This window comes from Nicotiana tomentosiformis, chromosome 12 (assembly GCF_000390325.3).
Source record: "Nicotiana tomentosiformis chromosome 12, ASM39032v3, whole genome shotgun sequence".
NCBI classification, from domain to species: domain Eukaryota; kingdom Viridiplantae; phylum Streptophyta; class Magnoliopsida; order Solanales; family Solanaceae; genus Nicotiana; species Nicotiana tomentosiformis.
This window is the reverse complement of record NC_090823.1, coordinates 129,468,360-129,493,726: the sequence shown is the minus strand read 5'-3', so window position 1 is coordinate 129,493,726 and position 25,367 is coordinate 129,468,360. Positions and strand designations below refer to the sequence as shown.

Here is a 25,367-nt window from a genome sequence, read left to right as displayed (position 1 = left end):
AATGCTCGAGAATAGAGCCTTGGTGGCCCGACACTGAAGTTTTATTAACCCCCCTCGAAAAAGTCGAGGACGATACAATCGGATGAGATGGTCAAGGGTGAACGGCATCCCCTCGATTTTGTTCATAAAGTATCAGATCAAAATAACGATCCGCCAAAAATAAGGATGGATCTGGCCTAGGGTTATTTGGTATTGACGACAGAAGTCAATAATAATAGAGTCGAGGGTAAGTATACACATTCAAAAACCCTTTCACGTAAGTGGCGATAACTTCGTCAGAAGAAGGGATTATTATTTCTTTTTTCTCCCAATTGCAATCTTTCTTTAGCTGTTTGAGGTGCTTCTCGGTTATCAAAAACATGTACCTCGATACTAGCTCACATCGGCCAGGGACCGATGAGCCTATATCGACCTTAAAATCAGAAGTAAGAACACATGCCCCGGGAACACACTCCTCAGGCCGTGCTTCTGTCGGTGTCTCATCGGCGGCACACTGTGAAGATGAAGCTTTCTCTTTCTGAGGAATGGTTTGCGATGTTTTCGCCATTTTTGAATTCAAAGGTCAGGAATAGAAGAAAGTGACAAAGATTTGGTAAATTTGAAAAGGGGCTTTTTGCATAGAGAAATCACAGATTTGGGTGTAAGTCAGAGAATACGAAAAAGGACTTGGGAAATTTGGAAGATTGAAGATGTAAAAGTGGTAAATGATAAAAGGAAGGGTTATTTATAGGTTAAAACAATGGCGATTCAGTATCAACGGTGGCCGACCACCGTCTAACATACATTAAATGCCTTGAAGGACTAAATCGACGGCACAACTATCACGTGCGTCATGGTCGAGCCCAGTATAAACGTAAGCTTATAATCCGATCGAGTCGTTGAAACGCCAGCCTATAATCTGATCGAGTCATTGAAAAATTATATCGTTTCTCATCACATCCGTCCTGAGAAACACGGGGACTATCTGTATACGGTCAAAATAGATTTCGGCCTTAGTTCGATCGATCGATGTCAAAACATAATGGATCGACTACTAAAAATTCGAGATGGGTCCGGAGATGGTGCAAACAAGTTTCAAAGCCCAAGGGACCGATCGATGTCGAGCTCGATATCATTATCAAGCTCGAATTCAAATCGAACAACGATGCAAAGAAAGGTTATCGAGCTTACGATTCAGAGACCGACCAACATTGACCCCGAATCAATTCAAGAATCCGAGTCAGAATCGAGCCAAAGTCAAGACCGAAAACTCGAGTCAATATCGAGCTCATAGATAAGAACCGTTGCAATCCCACTAGAGGAGAGAGTCTTGGCAGGAATTATGGAAAAGTTGATTTATCATGGGTCTCCTACTATGTATTTTTAATTGTATCTAAAGTAAGATCTCACTACTATAAATGGGATGGCTATTATTTCTGTAAGGGAAAATTTTGCTTGGCTTACATGGTAACTAAAACATCATAATACTTAAGAGTTGTTCCTTTAAGCTTCATACATTGATTCATCTTGTTTATTCCTAAAAATTATCTTCTTTCCAACCTTGTTTATTTATTATCCGAATTTAAGATTTTATTTATCCTTATGATTTGTACTAAGCTATACCACATATCTTTAGAACCACGTACAAATTCAACTCTATCCGATTTTCGAGTAAACGCCTTTACATCTCAAGTATCCTTTCAGTCCCTCAAAATTATGGGCGTGACTTCACCGGTTATCTTCTAATGTTCGTCTTGGTTTATGAAGTTTTGGCTCACTTTTTCTATTCATAGTTTGCTTACTATGTCATTGTATCTCCATGTTACTTCCTTTGTCTTTTTGATTTGGCTGATTGAAAAGTTGGTATGAGATTTGTCAGTGTTATCCATCCGTAATTCCGTTTTTTTATCTCCTTATCTTATTCTTAATAATTATTTTTTGATTAATGAGATTCTGTTTCTTTCAATTGCATTGTTTGATTTGGGTAAATTGTAGTATTGGATTTTGATTATTTTGCGAATAGTTAATATCCATTTCCCTGTATTTATGATTTAACATCAACATAAAAACAGATCTTGTAACTACCTAACTGGTCGTTCTGAGCATTTGCACTTCGCTCGGTAGTTTGAGGACATGAGTAGCTCCGTATGATATATTATGACTTGTGTGAATCGTCGGTTTTGGTTTTCAGGTTATTCAGAATCGATTTGGAAGAATGAATTTCATGATTGAAGCTTTAAGTTAGAAGAGTTGACCAAGTTTGACTTTTTTGGTATTTGACCTTGGATTGGAGTTTTGATGGTTCAGTTAGATCTGAATGGTAATTTTCGACTCGGGCATATGACCGAATTTGCATTTGGATGTTTCTAGAAGATTTCAGCGCAAATTGGCGAAAGTTGAAAATTTGAAGGTTTGGAAAGTTCATAAGTTTGACCGAGAGTTGACTTTTATGATTAGAAGATTCGAATTGTAGTTCCGGGAATTGGAATAGCTTCGTTATGTCATTTGGGACTTGTATGCAAAATTTAGGTTCATTCCGGGTTGATTTGATATGTTTCGGCGCGAGTTTTGGAAGTTGAAAGTCCAAAGTTCAGTTAAGTTCGAATTGAGGTGCGATTCGCCATTTCGATGTTGTTATGTGTGATTTGAGGCCTCGAGTAAGTCTATGTTATATTATGAGACTTGTTGGTATGTTCGGACGGGGTCCCGAGAGGCTCGGGTGAGTTTAAGATAGGTTTGGGTTGTGTTGCGCTCTTTTTTATTTTATGTTACGACGTCGTTTTCTTCAAGCATAAATGGTACCACATTAAGCAAATGAGCTCCAATTTTTATTTTGATTAAAGCATTAGATCCGTATCGTAATTTTGGAACTATAGAAATTGAAATCATCACGTTTCGACATCGTATGAGGAATTTATAGTCATTTTACTAAGAATTGAGTTGCCAGATTTTTTCAGATTACTTACGAAATTGCCACTGAATTCGTATTGTAAAATCTGCACTATTTGCAAATATTAAAACCAACAGATCTCCTTCATTATAAGGTCAAATGGAGTGATTCAAAAGCCTACCCTGACTGAAATATTACAAGGAATCCATTGGAGGTATCAAAAGTGAGTTTCAGGATCGTTTGCCATAAGAAATGAGGAAGAATAACTGGGCAGAAGCATATAAATCAAGGGTTTTGTTTATTTGGACATATTTTGAGTTGGAGAGCTCGGATTTGGACGATTTTTGAAGTAATTTTCACCATATAGATTGGGGTAAATCAAGGGTTTTATTTCATTTTATGAATCTATCTTCGTTTTTGGCAATTGGTTGATGATTTCAAAAGTGAAATTTGGAGGGTTTTGTCTAAAATTTCACAAAGTGAATTTTTGAATTTTGAACATCGATTTGGAGTCGGATTTGAGTGAAACTAGTATAGTTGGACTCATAATTGAATGGATTGTCGGATTTTATAAGGTTCATCGAGTTCCGTAGCACGGGCCCAGGTTTGACTTTTTGGTTGACTTTGAACTTTTGATTAAAGATTCGACCTTTATTATTTGAAATTGTTCCGTTGGGCTTTATTTGATGTATTTGAGTTGCTTTTGGTAAGTTTCGGGCCATTCGGAGGTCGGTACGAGCTAGATGGTATTTTTGGAGGATCATTTGGCTTGCTCGGTATTGGATTTGGCTTGTTCGAGGTAAGTAACACTTTTAAACTTGGTGATGAGGGTATGAAACCCTGAATTACGTGTTATGTGATTGATGTTGAGGTGACGTTCATGCTAGGTGACGGGCCTGTGGGTGTGCACCGTGTGAATTATGAGCCGGTTATTTCTATGGTACAGTGTAATTACCTAATTTTATCTGTATCTATGAATTCTCTATGTGCTATAGTAATTGAGCTGTAATCCATGTTAGAAACCATGTCTAGGCTATATGCTTATCCTATTGGGACCCACAGAGGTCATTTCTGATGTTGAGTTATTTGCTTACATTGCAATTACATACTCGATCATACGCATTCATCTGCATATCATATCTCAGTCTCTGTTATCATTTATTGATACATCACATCATCATTTTGGGCTGATTTTTCATAACATTGTGAGCTCGAGAGACTGGAGAGATTGATAACTGAGTGAGGCCGAGGGCCTGATGGTGAGGATTATGATGGGATCAGGCTGCACGCCGAAACATGTTTTATTGACTTATGCCATAATTGACTTGTTATAGCGCTTAGGCTGAAGGAGTCCCTCCTGAGTCTGTACACACCCCCAGTGAGCGCAGGTGTCTACTGAGTGCCAGTGCCAGTGCTGAGTGCTAGTGCTAGTGCCGAGCGACTGGGAGGATTGAGTGACTGTGAGGACTGAGTGACTGGGAGGACTGAGTGAATTGATACTCTAAGAGTATGCATATTGTTTATCACTGAGTTGCATCGCATTTTACATGCACACTTGACTTACATGCATAGAGATGCATTTTTCCTAATGCTGTACGGTATCACGTCATTCATGACTTCTCATATACATTGACATGTAGGCGTAGAGATGTATTTTCCTCGCGACATTTGATAATGAAAGGTCTTGTTTGTTGTTGAAAAGTTTTGGGAGAAATCACAGTTTTACAAACCTACTCATATTTTAGTGATTTTGGTAAATGAATTTGGGTTTTCGCTGATATACTTGAAAAGCATGCCTATTTTTCCGAAACTGTGAACGCGTTGAGCATCTTAATCTGAGTATGTTTCCTGTATCATTATTATTTTGTTATGAACTATAGTTGGCTATTGGTGTTAGACTCCGACCTCTGTTCCAGCTCGTCACTACTTTCAACCTAATGTTAGGTTTGTTACTTATTGAGTACATGGGGTCGGTTGTACTCATACTACACTTATGCACCTTGCGTGCAGATCTGGATGCTGACGTTGTTGTGTATGATGGGATCTAGCATTGAAGACGTACCTGCGTTCGAGTTACAACTGCCTCTTGTTCATGGTATCCCTAGACTTATGAAAATCTGTTTATATATATATTCGGACAGATGATATATTTATTTCATACTAGCTTTGTAAACTCTAAATCTTAGAAGGTCATGATTTGTACTACCAATCCTTGGGAAATTCTTGTATAAAAGAAGTTGTATTATCATTTCTTTTCTTGAGACCCGTGAGCTGTAGATTGTCCAAGGTTTGGTACCTCGTGGAGTTGTTGACTAAAACCTGAGGTAAAAGCGGTTGTACTGAGTTATTACTTGTCCTTGCTGCATTCATGATTCCGGATTTAGGTTGTGTTCCATTCGCTTTGTCTGGGTCATTTACATGATGTTCCGCTAATACTTGTTGCTTCTCGCTTTAATGCCATTACTGTATTGTGAGCCATATTGCATAGTCTTTATGTAGACATCATACTTTTGTTATTCATGTACTTATATCTGTTCGATTTATTAGACCAGTGGGTGTCTTGACTGTTCCTCGTCACTACTCCACCGAGGTTAGTCTTGATACTTACTGGGCACCGTTGTGGTGTGCTCATGCTACTCTTCTGCACATTTTTGTGCAGATCCAGGTACTTGTTCGTTAGCTAGCTGTGTAGACTGTTGCTGTGGAAACTCAAGGTAAACCTGCTGCTGCGTTTGCAGGCTTCGGAGTCACCTTCAACCTTTTCATTTTGCACTGTTTATTCTTATTTCTGGACAGTTGTATTTAGAAGTTTTCTAGCAAACACTCTGTAGAGCTTATGACTTGTACTACCGGTTTTGAGAATTTTAAGAGATTCTATTTAAATAATATTGTTGTTTTAATTATTGTTAGGCTTACCTAGTCCCTAAGACTAGGTGCCATCATGATACCCAACGGAGGGAAAGTTGGGTCGTGACACCCACCTCGATAGAGGCGGGGGCTATACAATCTGATGAGGTGATCGAGGGTGAAATGGAGCCCCTCGATTTTGCTCACGAAGAATCAGAGCAGAATATTAATTCGCCAAAAGGAAGGATGGATTTGGCCTAGGGTTATTCGATATTGATGGAAAATATCAACGATGACGGAGTCGAGGGGGCCTAGTGTAAAAGGGTAAGTGTAAACACTTAGAAACCCTTCCACATGGGTGGTGATGTCTTCTTTGGGGGTCGGGATCATCACCTCTTTGCCCTCCCAGTTGTAGTCTTTCTTTACCTGCTTAAGGTATCCCTCAGTTATCGAGCATATATACCTCGACACTGGTTCGCATTGACCAGGAATCGACGAGGCTTTATCGGTCTTGAAATCGGAGTTTAGCGTGCACCCCCCAAGCATTCCTCAAGACGGGGTTCCACCAGCGTTTTTCCGCCAGCCGGTTGAGAAGATGAAGCAGCTTCTTTTTGTGGTACCGTTTTCGATGTTTTTTGCCATTTTTGTGTAAGTTTAAAGGAGAGGAAGATAATAGGATTTGGCGTTTGAGAAAGGATTAACAACAAAACCTGAAGATTTGTAAAAGGAAAGAACTTAAGAGATGTAAAAGCTTTGGAGACTAGAAGGAAGTGAAAGTAAAGTTTGAATCAATGAGGAAGGGGTCTATTTATTGGATTCACGGTGACGGTTCAAAGGCACTAGTGGCCGACCACCAACTGACACTCATTAATGACTTGGAAAACTGTACCGACGGGACGTTTCTGTCACTCCCGTCGCTTACGTCACGAGGATGATGTCAATCGAAGACTCAATTCGTTTCTTGTCATTTCACTCCAAAAAACGAGGAGATTATCTGTATACGGTTAAAACTGGGCCCACCCGATTCTACTACTTGACCGAGACAGGGAGGTTGCATCGAAGGATGGCCTCGTAACGGAACAGACTAAATCAAGAGGATAAGGTACCGAGTTCAGAATCGAGGTACCTATCGAGATCGTGGGTAGTAGCGATCGAAACCAAATGCAACAGACATCAAGCAAGATCGAAGATTGCACAATAATAGAAAGGCGAGATATCCATGACCGGTCGAGGATCATGGCGTAAATCTCAAAACATATCAAATCAGGAACGGTTAATTAGCTAATCATGGGATTTTCTTCTGTAATTAGAATTATACAATAAGTGAAATTCCTCTACTATTTAAAGGAGGGTTCTAATCATTTGTAAGACACATTGTTCACAGATATCAAAGCTATATAATTCTCTTTCTCGTTTATATTATTGTACATCGGCTTGTTATATTTTGATTGTTCTTACATCAACCAGTTGGAGGGTATCCAAACTTGAGGGCTGAGTTCCATTCTAACACTGGTTTGCTTTACTTTATAGTTTATTTCTGTTATTAATCTTCATATTTATCAATTGGTATTAAGTGAAATCACGTGTCCTTAAAACCACATTATAAGTTTAACTGTTATCCAATTTTAAAGGTAAACACCAGGATTCTCTAATATTTTTATCAATGTTTTTGTATCATTGGACAAGAAAATATCTATGCACAGATGGTAATCTTCAAGAAAGATACGTTAACACTAGGATAAAGCCTTTCGTTCATAACAAATGGAAATTAAGGTGAGGATCCAAAAGTGATGGGTACAAAATCCGGTGGTACTTTTAATTAAAAAAATATTTTTTAACCTTTAATCTTTCTCCCTTTTAATGTTGCAGAAGAGTTTGAAGCTCGAATTACTGCGTATTGACGAGAAACCTTCTCATGTCAAAATCGAAAACTATGTGAACCTGCAATTTTTCACAATTATTATGTTCTTTTGGTTATTGCTCCAAATAACTACAGCTAAGTACCTTTGTAGTCCTTTTTTATTTCTTAGGGAGATCTTTTTAGAAGGGCGAACTGATTTCTTTAAAGATTGTTCCTAATGTATTAAGTGTTTTGGGAGCATTTAATTGTTTACATTTAGGTATTCTTGACTCTTGCTTAATCGATAAACATTTGCTTTGTCTATTGTTTACTCGGAAAGTCGGATATAATTAAATTTATAAGTAGTTCTAAGGGTATGTGATATAATTTAACATAAATCGTATGTAGAAGTGAAAATGTTTAGATTCCTGGCTATAAAAATGGGATATAAATTATTGAACAAGAGGAGTGAGTATGGTGAGTAAAACAAGCTCAAGAGATTTATTCTTCAATAAGAGAAATAGTCTTTTCTTACAATGTGTCCACCTGCCTTGTGCTTACAACGATTTCTCCCTTTATAGTAGAGGGATCTTACTTTATTTATAAAAAAAAATTATATAGTGGAGAACCCATGATGACTTGTCTCTTACTCAATTTCCGCCAAGATTCTCTCCCCTAGTGCGGTTGCAACGGCTCTTGTCTGCGAGCTCAACACTGGCTCGAGCTCGGTATTGGGTCGAGCCCTCGGCCTTGGTTTGAGTTCGACATTCGGGGTGAGTGCCAATCGGTCTATGCGTCTCCGACATCCTTCACGTTGCCTTGCGGTTCGATTTGGTCATGGCCTCGATAATGATACCGAGCCGATTCCTCGGTCGGTCTTGGATCTCGAAGCTTGTTTGTACTATCTGTTAGGGATATATTAGATATGCCCTAGATCCAATCTCATATTTGATGATTTGAACATATTTTTGTAAATGTTATTTGATATAAAAATATATGGCATTTGATATTCGTTTACCATAGTTATTATTAATTGCTTGATTAATTTAATAAGGTCTTTGATTAAATTTTGAGACTTGTCATCATGATGGAGATCATGATAATGAGAGTAAAGTCTCTTACAATTTAATCTAAATTTTGTTCTTGATCGTAGGATTATTAATTTGGACATTAGTAATCCGGTTAGATCAATATTTATGTGAGCGTCTTTATGGAATAAAGATTAGTTGATCTCATTAACTAAATAACATAAATAGATGATGCATATAGAGATATGATCATTGAACCGATTCATTGGATAATTCCTAATGGTTAGAATTACCATAAACTGTCAATAGGATATTCTCTTGAAGAATGTGATGTAAGAGTTTCATTTGACATGATATCATCATAGTAATTGACAAGTTATTTATTGTACTTTGATACTAGATACCTATGGCCCTAGGGCGATAGTTGAAAGGATATTGGGTACGATTAAATACTTGTAGAATTAGTGATTGATCAAAATAGAATCCGCCAACTCTTGGTAATGAGTTTAAGCTCCATGTTGTCATAAATTATAACAGACCAAATTAAGACCTTGGCCAGGGCGATTGAATGAAAGAAGAAAAGAGTTTCTTAAGTCATTCAATGGTCGATTATTTTTGACATGAACACATAGTCGGTCGCCTATTAGGATTTGATAGTTGAACCATATCCTAGGGTGACCCAGAGCTATAAAGACAGAAGGAATTAATACATTATTCTTCTACAGGTTCTTGAGAGTAAATTATATACTTCATGCTATCCAGTCGTTAAGGAGTGTTGCTAGACGCCACCCTTGATTAGTATATTGATGTGATCAATTTACTACCGGTTTAGTATTGAACCTATGGGGTCGCACACTAACGAGTGTCCTGATCTTTGCTAAAGTATTAATTACTTTATTATTTGATAATTAAATTAAAGAATTTAATTAGTCAAATAAATTTAGTTATTAGTCCAAATAAAATATTATTATATTCTTTGCTAGCACAGAAGATATAATTAATATTGTGGACAAGTTGAAATTTTTTATTTTAAATAAGAAAATTAAATTACATATATATATATATATATATATATATATATATATATATATATATATATATATATATATATATATATGCACTTGGTAATTATAATTAATATTTATAGAATTTAATTTAGAATTGAATTCTATAAATAAGTTACATGTTTTTATTTTAAAAGTATGACTAAGTTGTAGACTTCAATTTAGAATTGAATTTCATAAATGAGTTACATGTTTTTATTTTAAAATGTTGACTAATTTGTAGAATTCAATTTAGAATTGAATTCCATAAATGAGTTACATATTTTTATTTTAAAAGTATGACTAAGTTGTAGAATTCAATTTAGAATTGAATTCCATAAATTAGTTAAATATTTTTAAAATATTTACCATAAAGTATGTGATTTGTATTTTTCAATGGGAATTATGCGTGTGTGTATATATATATATGTGTGTGAGTCCTAATTAAGAATTAGGGTGATATAGATCTTATACATATTGTAAAAACCAAGAGAGTTATTCTTGAGAAGAAAATTGCTTTGAGAAAGTAATAGTGCAATACAAAGCCAAGATAGAAAATACTAGTATAACAAAATTATTTCTTGTTCTTCTACCTTTGAGTTGAGATTTTTGAAAAAAATTTCAACACAATATTTTTATTCAATTTATTCGCGGGATTTCATTGATCAAAGAGTTGATAGTAAGGATCAGTCTCGGTGTGGATACGCATAGAGTCTTCGCACTATCGAAGAAATTTAAAACAAGACTCTCTTCACCAGGTACGTCTTAGATCCGATCTTTGACATATAAATAAATTTTAAACAAGAAAAGTTCTGCCTAGGATTGTTATTGTCTTCCGCTGCGTGTTATGAACATCTATATGCAATCTTACACTATCTTCGGATCTCGTCTCGAAGTCTCACTTCGGTCGCTTACCATTCGAACTCGATCAAACGTACGAAAGCCGAAATCTATTTCGACCGTATACATCTATAATTTGACAATAGTATTGCACTTTTTGTTTTGCTTGTCAATTGTTGTAACTACGGCTGAACCATACCTTTATAATAACTTTGTTGTTTTATGGAGTTAGCATCATAATCCTTATGATGGATTAGCTGACAAATGCAGAGACGTTTATCTTTTTAATGGTTAATATTGGCTTGAGAGGTAGGCAAGTTTTTTGACCGATTTTTCCATTTGATACAAATGCCATAAAAATTGTCAATAAGATGGCAGAATATACAATTTTGATATATGCTAACCTTCATTTAGTTCCTTTTTGGTAAATGGCATACATTGAAAATATTTTATCTTGTAAAACTAGCATATAAATTAAGTGAATAATAACACATTCTATCATGCACGGGCATCCACATCTAGTATTACTAATAACTTTTTGATATAGGTAACATACAATTACAAAGCATAACACTACAATCTTATATATGTACGGACAGCTATAGCTAGAGTGTTGGACTTTGACACAACTTCAAATAAAGGAAAAAAAAAACACCCACGTGCCAACATGTTATATTGGCTGTTGGATTATTGAAATTCAAAATAGAAACTAACACAATATTATATATATTCAGTTCTTTATCTCGGGAAATCTATTAGTTGGATCTATGTATGTGCCAAATACACCACCATTAATAAAACCATCATCCCGATCACACATCCCACATCCTGAATCAATGCATTGCGAATGGTAGACACAGTCTACCACAGTGAACATCAAACCAACCCTTCAGTTCTAATGCCAGTCCTCGCGCAGCCATTACATGTGTTTTTTGAGAAGAATAAGTCAATTGAACTGCATTTCCAAAAATACATATATTACAAATCAATTTTTTAATTGAACTGCGCGTTTTATATTATAGGAGTAATATCTTTTGTATGCAATAATTAAACAACAAAAAGAACTAACTAATGCAAGAAAATTAAAGGAGAAAACATAAATACAATAAAAATTAATTTACCATTATTTGTGTTTCAGGACAATCGAGTTGCACTGAATCAAGTTGAATATAGCAAGCGCGTGATGTATTATACTATAGTTTAAGTTATATATACTGGTAGTGTAAGAAATTTTTACATTATTAGATCACATTTACATGTTGCAGCAACCATTTCTTATTTTTCACAATTACAATTCCCTCATTTTAAAGAGGCTTATATGTAGATACTTTGATGACCTGATGGTGTAAACAATACTTTGCATTTGCAATATATATAACTTAAACTCAATATTATATCGATATATATATATATATATATATATATATATATATATATATATATATATACTAACTATAAAATTAATTTACCAGCGATTAGAAAAACAATGAAGCAGAAAGCAGATGTGAGCAATTTGGCACCAGCCATTTTTGAGAGTATTTTGTTGTTTTTTCCCAGAAAAGAGAGAAATAGAGAGACTTGATCTCTAGCTAGTTGATGTACAGTATTTTGCTCACTTCGCTTCACAAATTAGGTGCCACTATTTATATGGGCCTCTACAGAGAAATTCTACCTCCATCTTAATTCCTTGCCTTTTAATATTTGCCCCTTTGTACCACTACAAGAAATTTAATTTTTAACGACCACTTCTTAACGAAGAGACATAAATCCGATCGTTATAAGTGTACTTGTAGCAACCAAATTTTCCTCCGGTCGTTGAAACTAATTATTAGCTCAATATTAACGAGGGGATAATATTCCGCCCTTAAAATATAACATAGCCCGTCGTTAAACAATCAATTAATAAAAAAATGGCGCTAATATTTCCCTCTTTTTCCCAAACCCACACCTGGATCGCCAACCACCCCCAAAAAAGAAGGAAAAAACCCTAAATTATTTTGGTAAACGTGCTATTTCTCCTGTTGTGAACACTAATTTTGGTCACCTCCATTAAAACAACTTCTCAATTTCGAGTTTCTTCTCATCAAGCTAAGGTTCGAAATTGTACCCTTTTTATGTTAATTTTAGTTTAGATGAAACCTCAGTTCCAAACCATGGCTGTTCGAATTCAATTTTTAATTTTGAACTGAAAAAGTGAGTGAAAAGCTAGGGTTTTAAGGGCAAAATTCTTCTCTGCTCTTGAGTTTTCTTCTTAGATTTTATGTTCGCGTTTCGAATTTCAGAAAAAAAAAATACAAAAACAGATATACAAAGATTTAAATTTTCTTCTCTGATTTTCGGCTATTACTCCTCTAATTTTGGGGTTAAGTTTCTTTCATATACATAGATATAAAACTATATATATATATATATATATATATATATATATATATATATATATATATATAGAGAGAGAGAGAGAGAGAGAGAGAGAGAGTTGATCTTCATTCACGGATCTTGCTTAAGTTTGGTTGGTGTTTCGCGGGTTCGGATGTGACTGTTCGAGGACGACGTTCACGGTTCCGAGTTCAATTAGTCATTTTTTCCTTACTTGAATTTTGGAGTCAAAATCTGTATAATTGCTGATTTTTCAATTGCTATTAAGGAAAGTTTTGGCTTAACAGGTCTATTTGTGTCACTCCCTTTCTATTTTATCTAATTAATTGTGAATCGAGCTTCAAATTGAGTCATTAAAGGATAAGTCGAGTTTGGGGTATAAATTGTTTGGTTAGATAATTGATTTCTTTAAGAATTCATTCATTTAAAATTAAGTAAAACGTTGTTGCTGATTCTCTGAATTTGTTTTAGAGTTGCCCTTTAAGAGAATATCTTGATAAGGAATTAGTTGGAAAGTCTTTGTTCACTAAAACAATATGTTGTTGGATTGCGCTTTTGATTAGATCCACCTTGGGTGCTTCTGCTTTGGTACTGGAATAGCATTTTGTTAGCTAGTTCAAGGAGGTAAATTTTTATGGATTAACTGTTGGTTCTAATTCCTGACAGTTCAATGATAGTTGACGTTGCTGTGTAGCTATGAAGTCATATTCCTATGTAGTTATATTTTGTAGAATGTTAAACGTATTAACACGAAATGAAAAGTGACTGCATGTGCTTTGTGATAATGTTGCTGCATACGGTGTTTATGAACTACTAAGTTGTATTAATTAATATTTGTTGGTTCGGAGATTATTACACCTAGTTTTGTAACTTCCTATACCGACGTGGTACTGCAATTCTTTTATCCGTGATTACATGTACATTATTGACAAAATAAAGTTATTTGTTGTCCTTATTTTCAGAAACTCTGAATTTTAGTTACAAGCACCGTCAACCTAAAAAGGTAAGTTATGCTATTTTACTTAACGCAATCAATTTGCATAAACTATTATTTTGTACATGATTGATAAAAGATAGTATTATTTTGTATCTGTCATTAGTATGAGTGAAGTGTTCTTTGTGTCAATTGTTAAGTTATTTGTGCTCTTGGCGTTAATAATTTCATGATATAATTTATGTCGTTTGTGTTTACTTTGCTGTGCACACTTTGAATGAGGAAGCTCTGCTTTTCGTTGTCTCTATTTGGGATCTGATGTTAGAAAAAAAAAATAGTGAAACAAAAGCCTTTCTGATAAATTTGTCAATCAATGTAGCTGTTGAACTTAGCTTTATTAAGGTAAGAGTATCAATATTCTGAAAACAGAAGTTATGAAATGAAACTAAGATGACTTGAGACTTACAGATTTCGTCTTTTTGAACATTCTATTATTAATGATAAAATGATACCTGCATCGTCCTTCTAAAGTCATAAGAGACTCATTTTCCCTCTTGAAAGAGGTTTAAAGTACCACTTCTATTCTCGACATAGTCTATAACACGATGATTAATTGTGATTGTGTGCACAATTTCCTACGCTTCTGCCTCTGTTCAGCTCTGTTACTTGACTTAATTAGACAAGTTCTTCAGATAAGAGCTTAAATTACAATGCAAAAATAAATACCAACTATTGTTAATTTACTTGAGTACACCCGATGATAGCTGAAAATTGAATAGTCGCATAAGTGACTATTGTACTGTCCTAAATCTAGGGCAACCTACCCACTTCGTTCTTTGACATATGGATGTACTCCTCCATCGCCTTTATAAGGCATCATCATTAGTAGCAGGGTCCAATAGAAATTGTTTCTCCTTTTCTCCGGTAACTAGGTTATGAAAATGATATAGACTGAGTACTTTTAGTAGTTGGAATAGGTTCAGTTAGTAATTTTTAATTTTGTTTTATGTTTAAAGGGTAAACTATTTCTTTGTTCCTTTTCTGTTTACCAAACTTGAACTAGACTTTCCTTTTTCATTCACCTTGTAATTTTTCTAATAACCTGCGCAATGATTAGACTTGTCCAAATTAGAGCCTTACCCATGTTTGAAGTTTTATATTTCCTTGAGACAAGTTGGGAATATTTGTTGTACTACCATTTAGGAATTTTGATATGCTTGATGTGTTTCTTTAACTATTAGTCTGATTGGCAGTTTGAGATTCAGGTTATGATTGCGGGAACATCGTTCATTCACAACAAATGCAACAGTTGAATTTTGTTTTGCTGTAGAATTTTTGTGGTATCACTATCAGTATAGTGTAGATAATGAAGGACAATCATGATTCAACTTTATGGTGACAGATTAATTTGTGAGAATGAGATCCTAATCGGTTTGATATTACCCCATCCAATTGCTATATGAATTCTCTTTCTACCATGACTGCAAACCACTTGTCCTTCCAAAACTTTATGTTGACCATTCCCTACTACAAAGTGTTTATTCACTAAGAATTCTTCCCGTAGCTTACAAATGTTCTTCCAGACTCCAAATTCATTGGGTGCTCTTGATAATTTAGTGCAAAAATGATTCAGGACTCCATGTTTGGCGTTGACAACTTCCTTCCAAAGACATTGCTCATCCTGTGTGTACCTAATATGAACATTAATATAATATATTTTTATTAGGTGCTAGTGTAAATATGTATTATCTGTTTGCTAAATCCAAATGTTAGTGTAGTAACCTATGAGCAACTTAACTGGGTCGAGTATTTCCTTATCTTCCCTGCTAGATTTCTTCCACCTCTAAATTTGGAGTTGTGAAATCTTTGTGAGCTTATCATGCTTTAGTCTCTTCATTCACTGTGCCCGTGTGTTTCATGTCATTTAAATGTCTTGATATGCCCCTGTAAAAACTGTTCCTGAATGTGTTGTATTCTACTAGTGTTAATTGCGTAAGAGTGCTCATATAACTAAAGCAATACCCTTTGCTTTGAAGTTAGTGTCAGTACTACAGTGCAGGTGGAACGCAGGAGGTAGGAGTGTTCATGTTAGGCTCTTAGTTTCTTAGAGGAAAACTAAATGAAGTACTGAATAGAGGTTGAGTATCATACCATTGGAATTCTTGTCAAATATTGAAAGCAAAATGATCAGCACTAATAATGATTAACAGTTCTTGAACTCCTGGATCTTGAGTAACTGACTGAAAAAACTCTTGGGCCTTGTATTTGAAACATATACAATGCTGGGACTGACCGATCCTAAAAGTTGTTTATCTTTCCCTTTTAACACAATGATTCTCAATTTTAACATGCAATTCCAAAACTTGAAGCAAAAAGATCATACTATTACTCAATACTTACATAACTCTAACATCCATATGATGTGTTAGACAGTAAATATGCACAACTTGCAAGTGCAGTGTTTGATCAGCCTTCATCGCCATCTTCAATTGAGCAGTAGATTGAATCATTTAACAGGTTAGTAGCTTGAAATCCTATTGTATTCTGTGATAAAATTATTGCAGTTTATTCATGTATCGAAACAGACAGCCGAAGTGATAAATGTTGTTGTTTACCGGCTGAACCATGAAACTAAATCATTTCATTCAGTAGACTGCTGATTGAACATGAACTTGTAGGACATGAAAATATTGGTTCAAATTCATATGCCTTTTAACTAGATTTAACCCTGAAGAACTATTTATGGTGTCAGCAGATGAAAAATGTGAATTATATCTGGCTAGGCAGAGAAGATATTGTGATTCATAGAAACTTCTACAACATTTTCAGTAACTTGGGTTGGTATGTTGCCAAATTGCTGTAGAAGTCTCCGAGGAGAAGTCATCTGTCGCACACAGACTCTGGTTGTATCTCATCCCAGAGTGGAGATAGCACTCGTAGTTTCCTAGAAAAGGGTTAAAAGGGCAAGAAATTTCAAGCAAATCTAGGGGAACAACCAAAGATAAAAGGGGAAAAGACAGTTAAAGTATAGAACAATATGGCTACCACAAATCCTAAAGTAATAATTTATTCAATTTGCATTATATTCCTTGTCAGTATGTTAAGTCTGAAGACAGCTAAAATGTTACCAATTACTGTAGTTAAATACGTGGGCAAAATAAAATAAAAGTATTAAATAGAAACTAAAAAGACAATTCAGCAATAAACTCTGGTCGTGACATCACCTATAGATGCGACCACATCCCTCTTCCTTCTTTGCACAGGGTAGAGGAAACAAGAATTGCTCCACCAAAATTCAGCAACCTGGATCAACATTTGGGGAGATTAAGAAAATAAACTTACAATAAAGTTAAGGTACATAAAGATAAGATTAAGTGTTGGAGGATGTAAAAGAAGCAGAGGATTTCCTATTTAAGCTGAAAAGATATCAAATTAAAGTTGTACTTTCACTTGATTGAAACACCTTCCCTTCAAGGAAATAACTCGTGTCTCCTTTTATCAAAGCAAAGTCAGCAACTCTTCTAATGTCTCAGTTTTCTGATCATTGTACATAGACATAGAAAATTTAAAGCATCATTTTTTTGCTACGATATTGTCCATTGTTATGTCATCTAATCTTTGTATTATTTAAATTTTAAGTTTATGGCCATCAATGTAGCCTTTAATAGAATTAGTAAACATATAGCCATCTGTTGGAGGTTGCCAATGTTAAGCATAATTGGGGAAAATGATAAGAATTGAGGATAAAGATGAGCTGTTGGAGTTTGCCAATGCTAATGCCGATGCATGAGCTAGTATTGTTATATCATGTTTCTCTGCCCAGCTCTGACTACTTCAAACAACTTAACTCTTTCTTTTTTATGTATAAACTGTTCATTAATTCAAAAATCAACGAGTTAGGGTATGAACGATACTGAACGGGAAATAGAAAACCTTCATGTGTTGTTACTTTTGCTGTATTGCTTTCTTCTTCTAAGATATGAATTTTATGTGGTTTGTATGTTCACAAGGTTGAATGTCGAGACACAATCGTTTAGTCTTTCCTGAAATTGGAAAGAAAATGGTGAAACCATGCTACAGATTAGTTTTTACATTAATCGTTTTCCAAAATATGTGGATATGAGGTGATTCTGTAGTGTGCTAGGTGGATAATATGTCATTGTTTGTCAACTGTTTGGCATTTACTCAATGAGCTAGTTTCTCCCACGCACCATTTATGTATCATTCTGATTTGGGTTTCAATTGGAAGTTGCCTCTATTTAAGTGTGTACTTGTTATGAAAAATAATTTAATTTGTTATGTTAACAGCTAGATATGATCTTTCTTTATTAAATTGGCATACATCTGATTTTTTTCTTTAGTTTTTTTATTTTTTGTTACTAAACTGGCACACATTTATTATGTTAACAGATCAAACATTTGAATTCCGAAGACCTATCCTTGATGAAAGTGTAGAGCAAGTTGAAGTACAAGAGGTTTATGTTTTGTTAGGGATGATTTAAAGACATTGTACATATGCTGCAATTTTATGTTTCTCTTTTAGGAATTATTAAAAATGATGTCATACGATTCAGATTAGTTTATGTTAAATATGATACTTTAGTTCTTTGTATTAACAAAGATATAAAGTATTTGGTTTATTTTCAAGTATTGTTGGGTGTGTATGAAACATGTGACTGTTATTCCCTTTGTTAGTTATACTACTTTTAAGAACCAAATTTAAATTACGAAAATTTAAATTTTTAAATTTGATAAATAGAAATAAATATTTATATGATTTCATACACACCCAACAATACTTGAAAATAAACCAAATACTTTATATATTTGTTAATACAAAGAACTAAAATATCATATTTAACAGAAACCAATCTGAATCGTATGACATCATTTTTAATAATTCCTAAAAGAGAAACATAAAATTGCAGCATATGTACAGTGTCTTTAAATCATCCCTAACAAAACATAAACTACTTGTACTTCAACTTGCTCTATACTTTCATCAAGGATAGGTCTTCGGACTTCAAATGTTTGATCTGTTAACATAACAAATGTGTGCCAGTTTAGTAACAAAAAATAAAAAACTAAAGAAACAAAATCAGATGTATGCCAATTTAATAAAGAAAGATCATATCTAGCTGTTAACATAACAAATTAAATTATTTTTCATAACAAGTGCACACTTAAATAGAGGCAACTTCCAATTGAAACCCAAATCAGAATGATACATAAATGGTGTGTGGGAGAAACTAGCTCACTGAGTAAATGCCAAACAGTTGACAAACAATGACATATTATCCACCTAGCACACTACAGAATCACCTCATATTCACATATTTTGGAAAACGATTAATGTAAAAACTAATCTGTAGCATGGTTTCACCATTTTCTTTCCAATTTCAGGAAAGACTAAACGACTGTGTCTCGACATTCAACCTTGTGAACATACAAACCACATAAAATTCATATCTTACAAGAAGAAAGCAATACAGCAAAAGTAACAACACATAAAGGTTTTCTATTTCCCGTTCAGTATCGTTCATACCCTACCTCGTTGATTCTTGAATTAATGAACAGTTTATACATAAAAAAGAAAGAGTAAGCTGTTTGAAGTAGTCAGAGCTGGGCAGAGAGACATGATATAACAACACTAGCTCATGCATCGGCATTAGCATTGGCAAACTCCAACAACTCATCTTTATCCTCAATTCTTATCATTTTCCCAAATTATGCTTAACATTGGCAACCTCCAACAGATGGCTATATGTTTACTAATTCTATTAAAGGCTACATTGATGGCCATAAACTTGAAATTTAAATAATACAAAGATTAGATGACATAACAATGGACAATATCGTAGCAGAAAATGATGCTTTAAATTTTCTATGTCTATGTACAATGATCAAAAAACTGAGACATTAGAAGAGTTGCTGACTTTGCTTTGATAAAAGAAAACACGAGTTATTTCCTTGAAGGGAAGGTGTTTCAATCAAGTGAAAGTACAACTTTAATTTTATATCTTTTCAGCTTTAATAGGAAATCCTCTGCTTCTTTTATATCCTCCAACACTTAATCTTATCTTTATGTACCTTAACTTTATTGTAAGTTTATTTTCTTAATCTCCCCAAATGTTGATCCAGGTTGCTGAATTTTGGTGGAGCAATTCTTATTTCCTCTACCCTGTGCAAAGAAGGAAGAGGGATGTGGTCGCATCTATAGGTGATGTCACGACCAGAGTTTATTGCTGAATTGCCTTTTTAGTTTCTATTTAAGACTTCTCCTCGGAGACTTCTACAGCAATTTGGCAACATACCAACCCAAGTTACTGAAAATGTTGTAGAAGTTTCTATGAATCACAATATCTTCTCTGCCTAGCCAGATATAATTCACATTTTTCATCTGCTGACACCATAAATAGTTCTTCAGGGTTAAATCTAGTTAAAAGGCATATGAATTTGAACCAATATTTTCATGTCCTACAAGTTCATGTTCAATCAGCAGTCTACTGAATGAAATGATTTAGTTTCATGGTTCAGCCGGTAAACAACAACATTTATCACTTCGGCTGTCTGTTTCGATACATGAATAAACTGCAATAATTTTATCACAGAATACAATAGGATTTCAAGCTACTAACCTGTTAAATGATTCAATCTACTGCTCAATTGAAGATGGCGATGAAGGCTGATCAAACACTGCACTTGCAAGTTGTGCATATTTACTGTCTAACACATCATATGGATGTTAGAGTTATGTAAGTATTGAGTAATAGTATGATCTTTTTGCTTCAAGTTTTGGAATTGCATGTTAAAATTGAGAATCATTGTGTTAAAAGGGAAAGATAAACAACTTTTAGGATCGGTCAGTCCCAGCATTGTATATGTTTCAAATACAAGGCCCAAGAGTTTTTTCAGTCAGTTACTCAAGATCCAGGAGTTCAAGAACTGTTAATCATTATTAGTGCTGATCCTTTTGCTTTCAATATTTGACAAGAATTCCAATGGTATGATACTCAACCTCTATTCAGTACTTCATTTAGTTTTCCTCTAAGAAACTAAGAGCCTAACATGAACACTCCTACCTCCTGCGTTCCACCTGCACTGTAGTACTGACACTAACTTCAAAGCAAAGGGTATTGCTTTAGTTATATGAGCACTCTTACGCAATTAACACTAGTAGAATACAACACATTCAGGAACAGTTTTTACAGGGGCATATCAAGACATTTAAATGACATGAAACACACGGGCACAGTGAATGAAGAGACTAAAGCATGATAAGCTCACAAAGATTTCACAACTCCAAATTTAGAGGTGGAAGAAATCTAGCAGGGAAGATAAGGAAATACTCGACCCAGTTAAGTTGCTCACAGGTTGCTACACTAGCATTTGGATTTAGCAAACAGACAATACATATTTAAACTAGCACCTAATAAAAATATATTATATTAATGTTCATATTAGGTACACACAGGATGAGCAATGTCTTTGGAAGGAAGTTGTCAACGCCAAACATGGAGTCCTGAATCATTTTTGCACTAAATTATCAAGAGCACCCAATGAATTTGGAATCTGGAAGAACATTTGTAAGCTACGGGAAGAATTCTTAGTGAATAAACACTTTGTAGTAGGGAATGGTCAACATATCAAGTTTTGGAAGGACAAGTGGTTTGCAGTCATGGTAGAAAGAGAATTCATATAGCAATTGGATGGTGTAATATCAAACCGATTAGGATCTCATTCTCACAAATTAATCTGTCACCATAATATTTAAATCATGATTGTCCTTCATTATCTACACTATACTGATAGTGATACCACAAAAATTCTACAGCAAAACAAAATTCAACTGTTGCATTTGTTGTGAATGAACGATGTTCCCGCAATCATAACCTGAATCTCAAACTGCCAATCAGACTAATAGTTAAAGAAACACATCAAGCATATCAAAATTCCTAAATGGTAGTACAACAAATATTCCCAACTCGTCTCAAGGAAATATAAAACTTCAAACATGGGTAAGGCTCTAATTTGGACAAGTCTAATCATTGCGCAGGTTATTAGAAAAATTACAAGGTGAATGAAAAACGAAAGTCTAGTTCAAGTTTGGTAAACAGAAAAGGAACAAAGAAATAGTTTACCCTTTAAACATAAAACAAAACTAAAAATTACTAACTGAACCTATTCCAACTACTAAAAGTACTCAGTCTATATCATTTTCATAACCTAGTTACTGGACAAAAGGAGAAACAATTTCTATTGGACCCTGCTACTAATGATGATGCCTTATAAAGGTGATGGAGGAGTACATCCATATGTCCAAGAACGAAGTGGGTAGGTTGCCCTAGATTTAGGACAGTACAATAGTCACTTATGCGACTATTCAATTTTTAGCTATCATCGGGTGTACTCAAGTAAATTAACAATCGTGGGTATTTATTTTTGCATTGTAATTTAAGCTCTTATCTGAAGAACTTGTCTAATTAAGTCAATTAGCAGAGCTGAACAGAGGCAGAAGCGTAGAAAATTGTGCACACAATCACAATTAATCATCGTGTTATAGACTATGTCGAGAATAGAACCTCTTTCAAGAGGAAAAATGAGTCTCTTATGACTTTAGAAGGACGATGCAGGTATCATTTTATCATTAATAATAGAATGTTCAAAAAGACAAAGTCTGTAAGTCTCAAGTCATCTTAGTTTCATTTCATAACTTCTGTTTTTAGAATATTGATACTCTTACCTTAATAGAGCTAAGTTCAACAGCTACATTGATTGACAAATTTATCAGAAAGGCTTTTGTTTCACTGTTTTTTTTTTCTAACATCAGATCCCAAATAGAGACAACGAAAAGCAGAGCTTCCTCATTCAAAGTGTGCACATCAAAGTAAACACAAACGACATAAATTATATCATGAAATTATTAATGCCAAGAACACAAATAACTTAACAATTGACACAAAGAACACTTCACTCATACTAATGACAGATACAAAATAATACTTTCTTTTATCAATCATGTACATAATAATAGTTTATGCAAATTGATTGCGTTAAGTAAAATAGCATAACTTACCTTTTTAGGTTGACGGTGCTTGTAACTAAAATTCAGAGTTTCTGAAAATAAGGACAACAAATAACTTTATTTTGTCAATAATGTACATGTAATCACGGATAAAAGAATTGCAGTACCACGTCGGTATAGGAAGTTACAAAACTAGGTGTAATAATCTCCGAACCAACAAATATTAATTAATACAACTTAGTAGTTCATAAACACCGTATGCAGCAACATTATCACAAAGCACATGCAGTCACTTTTCATTTCGTGTTAATACGTTTAACATTCTACAAAATATAACTACATAGGAATATGACTTCATAGCTACACAGCAACGTCAACTATCATTGAACTGTCAGGAATTAGAACCAACAGTTAATCCATAAAAATTTACCTCCTTGAACTAGCTAACAAAATGCTATTCCAGTACCAAAGCAGAAGCACCCAAGGTGGATCTAATCAAAAGCGCAATCCAACAACATATTGTTTTAGTGAACAAAGACTTTCCAACTAATTCCTTATCAAGATATTCTCTTAAAGGGCAACTCTAAAACAAATTCAGAGAATCAGCAACAACGTTTTACTTAATTTTAAATGAATGAATTCATAAAGAAATCAATTATCTAACCAAACAATTTATACCCCAAACTCGACTTATCCTTTAACGACTCAATTTGAAGCTCGATTCACAATTAATTAGATAAAATAGAAAGGAAGTGATACAAATAGACCTGTTAAGCCAAAACTTTCCTTAATAGCAATTGAAAAATCAGCAATTATACAGATTTTGACTCCAAAATTCAAGTAAGGAAAAAATGACTAATTGAACTCGGAACCGTGAACGTCGAACAGTCACATCCGAACCCGCGAAACACCAACCAAACTTAAGCAAGATCCGTGAATGAAGATCAACTATATATATATATTAGTTTTATATCTATGTATATGAAAGAAACCTAACCCCAAAATTAGAGGTGTAATAGCCGAAAATCAGAGAAGAAAACTTAAATCTTTGTATATCTGTTTTTGTATTTTTTTTCTGAAATTCGAAACGCGAACATAAAATCTAAGAAGAAAACTCAAGAGTAGAGAAGAATTTTGCCCTTAAAACCCTAGCTTTTCACTCACATTTTCTGTTCAAAATTAAAAATTGAATTCGAACAGCCATGGTTTGGAACTGAGGTTTCATCTAAACTAAAATTAACATAAAAAGGGTACAATTTCGAACCTTAGCTTGATGAGAAGAAACTCGAAATTGAGAAGTTGTTTTAATGGAGGTGACCAAAATTAGTGTTCACAACAGGAGAAATACGACAGGACAAATAGCACGTTTACCAAAATAAGTTTAGGGTTTTTTCCTTCTTTTTTGGGGGTGGTTGGCGATCCAGGTGTGGGTTTGGGAAAAAGAGGGAAATATTAGCGCCATTTTTTTTTATTAATTGATAGTTTAACGACGGGCTATGTTATATTTTAAGGGCGGAATATTATCCCCTCGTTAATATTGAGCTAATAATTAGTTTCAACGACCGGAGGAAAATTTGGTTGCTACAAGTACACTTATAACGACCGGATTTATGTCCCTTCGTTAAGAAGTGGTCGTTAAAAATTAAATTTCTTGTAGTGCCTCTTGCTTCTTGTTATAACTTCTGGTGTCTTTTTTGAGTTATGAAGACCCCTATTTATAGTTGTGGGAGGGAAGAGTTATGATAAAAATAAACTCTCTCCGACCAATCAAATTGAAGTGTGACAAGGCCGCATTTGATTTGCTAGAACATGTCACTTGCCTATGTGGCGCGGTTTCATTGGCCCTTTAATAATTTGACTTGACATGCCTTGTTATTTGACACATGCCACAATTCTATTGGCTCTTCCGTTTGATTTGGCACACCACGTCATTTGACACGTGGCATCAAACTGGGCCTTTAAGAAGATGATATCTTGGGCTTAATGAAGTGGGCTCATCATTTTAGCCCAATTAAATGGGTTAGCCCAATGGATTAAGACTTATTTATTTAATCCATATATGTTGGACTTATATAACTAATCCAATTATATTAGCTCAATAAGTTTATTTGAACTAATATATCTTGAATTTAAAATATAGTTCAAATTATTTTACAAATTTAATTTCAATAAATTTTATATGCCTACAAATACCCCTACTTTAAGACTTGTCAAGATCTTTTGACTTTTGAAGACTAGACTTGAAGTATTCATATTAGTACACTTGAATTGGCTTTGACTTAAATCATATGAAATGTTAAAGTATTCGAACTTTAAATTTCAAAATCACGTGCCTCAATCACATGAAATGTAAAAGCTATTAAATTTTAATTCCCAAAATTACTACTGCACACTATTACGTGGCTTTCCATTTTGAAAGACTTCAAAATCAATAGCTTTACCATATGTATACTTAAACTTGTTTAACGGGCCGGGTTGATCGGTTTCGGATTGGCCCAAACCGGTAGTAACCCAGATCGGTTGTAGGGGGTCGGGTAGGGCTGGGTTAGGGGGTTAGGGAGGTTG

At 34.4% G+C, this 25,367-nt stretch overlaps 3 long non-coding RNA genes across 4 annotated transcripts; 1 reads left to right on the top strand and 2 right to left on the bottom strand.

Moving 5' to 3' along the window:
- Positions 1-10,968: 10,968 nt before the first annotated feature.
- Positions 10,969-12,031, bottom strand: LOC117276095 (uncharacterized). Its single transcript, XR_004506315.2, has 2 exons — positions 11,937-12,031; positions 10,969-11,422 (listed from the first exon to the last, which is right to left on the bottom strand). It is a non-coding gene; the product is annotated as an uncharacterized lncRNA (long non-coding RNA).
- Positions 12,032-12,420: 389 nt separating this feature from the next.
- On the top strand, positions 12,421-18,417 carry LOC104100860 (uncharacterized). 2 transcript variants are annotated; one of them, XR_011413086.1, is made up of 4 exons: positions 12,421-12,560; positions 13,806-13,846; positions 16,211-16,294; positions 18,188-18,417. It is a non-coding gene; the product is annotated as an uncharacterized lncRNA (long non-coding RNA). The 2 variants fall into 2 exon arrangements; XR_011413087.1 differs by having other exon boundaries at positions 16,207-16,294.
- An 84-nt stretch (positions 18,418-18,501) lies between these two features.
- Positions 18,502-24,314, bottom strand: LOC138903739 (uncharacterized). The gene is made up of 4 exons (XR_011413119.1): positions 24,067-24,314; positions 22,854-22,894; positions 20,416-20,499; positions 18,502-18,813 (listed from the first exon to the last, which is right to left on the bottom strand). It is a non-coding gene; the product is annotated as an uncharacterized lncRNA (long non-coding RNA).
- Positions 24,315-25,367: the final 1,053 nt, after the last annotated feature.